The following is a 3,401-nucleotide window of genomic DNA, read 5'->3' on the forward strand; positions in this document are numbered from 1 at the left end:
GACCACGACTCCATTTTGCTGATCCCTGCCTACAGACAGAAATTAAAACAAGAGGCTCCCACGCTGAGGTCTGTCCAACGCTGGTCAGACCAAGCTGACTCTACACTCCAAGACTGCTTCCATCACGTGGACTGGGGACATGTTTCGTACAAGGTCAGATGGAAATATTGACGAATACGCTGATTCAGTGTGCGAGTTCATTAGAACGTGCGTCGAAGATGTCGTTCCATAGCAACGATAAAAACATTCCCTAACCAGAAACCGTGGATTGATGGCAGCATTCGCGTGAAACTGAAAGCGCCGAACCACTGCTTTTGAACAAAGGTGTCTGCAACACACACTGAATACAAACAGTGCAGCTATTCCCTCCGTAAGGCTAAAACAAGCTACGGCCAGTACAGAGACAAAGTGGAATCTCAATTCAATGGCTCAGACACAAGAGGCATGTGGCAGGGTCTACAGTCAAACAATCACGGACTGTGTTACAGATGAGAAATCTGTCCAGCCACGGACCAGGATGTCTTGCTCCCAGGCAGACTAAATAACTTGCCCGCTTTGAGGACAATACAGTGCCACTGACACGGCCTGCAACGGAAACATGCGGTTCTCCTTCACTGCAGCCGAGGTGAGTAAGACATTTAAACGTGTTAACCCTCGCAAGGCTGCAGGCCCAGACGGCATCCCTTCAGCCGCGCCTCAGAGCATGCAGACCAGCTGGCAGGTGTGTGTTTACGGACATATTCAATCAATCCCTATACCAGTCTGCTGTTCCCACATGCTTCAAGAGGGCCACCATTGTTCCTGTTCCCAAGAAAGCTAAGGTAACTGAGCTAAACGACTCACGCCCGTAGCACTCATTCCGTCATCATGAAGTGCTTTGAGAGACTAGTCAAGGACCATATCACCTCCACCCTACCTGACACCCTAGACCCACTCCAATTTGCTTACCGCCCAAATAGGTCCACAGACGAAGTGCAATCTCAACCACACTGCACACTGCCCTAACCCACCTGGACAAGAGGAATACCTATGTGAGAATGCTGTTCATCGACTACACTCGGCATTCAACACCATAGTACCCTCCAAGCTCGCTCATCAAGCTCGAGACCCTGGGTCTCGACCCCGCCCTGTGCAACTGGGTACTGGACTTCCTGGACGGGCCGCTCAGGTGGTGAGGGTAGGCATAACATCTCCTCCGCTGATCCTCAACACGGGGCCCCACAAGGGTGTGCTCTGAGCCCTCTCCTGTACCCCTGTTCACCCACGACTGCGTGGGCCACGCACGCTCCAACTCAATCATCAAGTTTATGGACACACAACAGTGGTAGGCTTGATTACCAACAACGACGAGACGGCCTACAGGAGGAGGTGAGGGCCCCGGAGGTGTGGTGTCAGGAAAATAACCTCACACTCAACGTCAACAAAACTAAGGAGATGATTGTGGACTTCAGAAACAGCAGAGGGAACACCCCTATCCACATCGATGGAACAGTAGTGGAGAGGGTAGCTTAGTTTTAAGTTCCTCGGCATACATCACAGACAAAACTGAATTGGTCCACTCACACTGACAAGCCGTGAAGAAGCGCAGCAGCGCTATTCAACCTCAGGAGGCTGAAGAAATTTGGCTTGTCACCAAAAGCACTCAAACTTCTACAGATGCACAATCGAGAGCATCCTGGCGGGCTGTATCACCGCCCGGTACGGCAACTGCCCGCCCTCAACCGTAAGGCTCTCCAGAGGGTAGTGAGGGACTGCACAACGCATCACCGGGGGCAAAACTACCTGCCCTCCAGGACACCTACACCACCCGTTGTTACAGGAAGGCCATAAAGATCATCAAGGACATCAACCACCCGAACCACTGCCTGTTCACCCCGCTTACCATCCAGAAGGCTAGGGTCAGTACAGGTGCATCAAAGCTGGGCCCGAGAGACTGAAAAACAGCTTCTATCTCAAGGCCATCAGACTGTTAAATAGCCACCACTAACATTGAGTGGCTGCTGCCAACACACTGTCATTGACACTGACCCAACTCCAGCCATTTTAATAATGGGAATTGATGGGAAATGATGTAAATATATCACTAGCCACTTTTAAACAATGCTACCTTTATAATGTTTATTTACCCTACATTATTCATCTCATATGCATATGTATATACTGTACTCTACAACATCGACTGCATCCTTATGTAACACATGTATCACTAGCCACTTTAACTATGCCACTTTGTTTACTTTGTCTACACACTCATCTCATATGTATATACTGTACTCGATACCATCTACTGTATGCTGCTCTGTACCATCACTCATTCATATCCTTATGTACATGTTCCTTATCCCCTTACACTGTGTATAAGACAGTAGTTTTGGAATTGTTAGTTAGATTACTTGTTGGTTATCACTGCATTGTCGGAACTAGAAGCACAAGCATTTCGCTACACTCGCATTAACATCTGCTAACTATGTGTATGTGACAAATAAAATTTGATTTGATTTTGATTTGATTTGATTTTGTGTCTCTCTCGCCATCTCTGCCTCTCTTTCTCCCTCCCTTTCTTTCTTTTATTTATGTATGTGAATATGGGTTGATCGTGTGTCTGTCTTCTTCTTCTCTTCGCCCCTCCTAGCTCTATATTAGAACCAGCTGTGGAACATGAGGCTGAATGAATGGCTCATTGTGATTGGGCTGTCGTTCCTCTCTAAGGCTGTTTCTTTCACTCTCTCCTTCCCTCCCTCTGTCCCATGACAAAAGTATTCAACAATGGACTGAGTAAGAAAAAAAGGTCATAATGTGACGTTCTGTAAATGGAAACCACTGGCGTCATTTGGCCACAACTCCACATTGAAATGTACTAGTTAAGTCCCAGACGTTGCAGTGAAAGCCAAGGTATGAGAAAAAAAGGTAATAACCTCCATTATCATGCAGCTTATCTCCTGGAACTTGCGACAGGACCAATCTGAAATCACATGGATTTGGAGATAGGGAATGTTTGCTGTATTCCTTGCAAATCACGCGTAAGTATAGGTCATGTCGTGGAGATCCCTTGGCAAGATACTGGGGTGTTCCTGTGAAACCAGAGGGGTGTGTTACATGGCACCGGGTTCAAGAGTGTGAGTCAAGAAGTGCATGAAAACATTGCTCACTGTCATGACGGGGAGGTCCCCAGTCAGCCTTGGTTGATTAGACATACAGCAGTCTGTGTTGTTGTGGTTCAGACTCAGACGGATGAGACGCTTTCTAAAGGCTCTAGCTGCATGGAGGTCTGTTGTTGCTCTGAAATGAGGTCCATCTACTCCCTGAGTTTGACTGGCATGTTGTAGTGAGATGGAAATGAGGTTTTTCATGTGAGGAGCTGTCACTCTGAGGCAGTGGAATGTGTTTCTGAGGTTGGTTTT

Source organism: Oncorhynchus gorbuscha, linkage group LG16 (genome assembly GCF_021184085.1).
Source record: "Oncorhynchus gorbuscha isolate QuinsamMale2020 ecotype Even-year linkage group LG16, OgorEven_v1.0, whole genome shotgun sequence".
Lineage (NCBI taxonomy): Eukaryota > Metazoa > Chordata > Actinopteri > Salmoniformes > Salmonidae > Oncorhynchus > Oncorhynchus gorbuscha.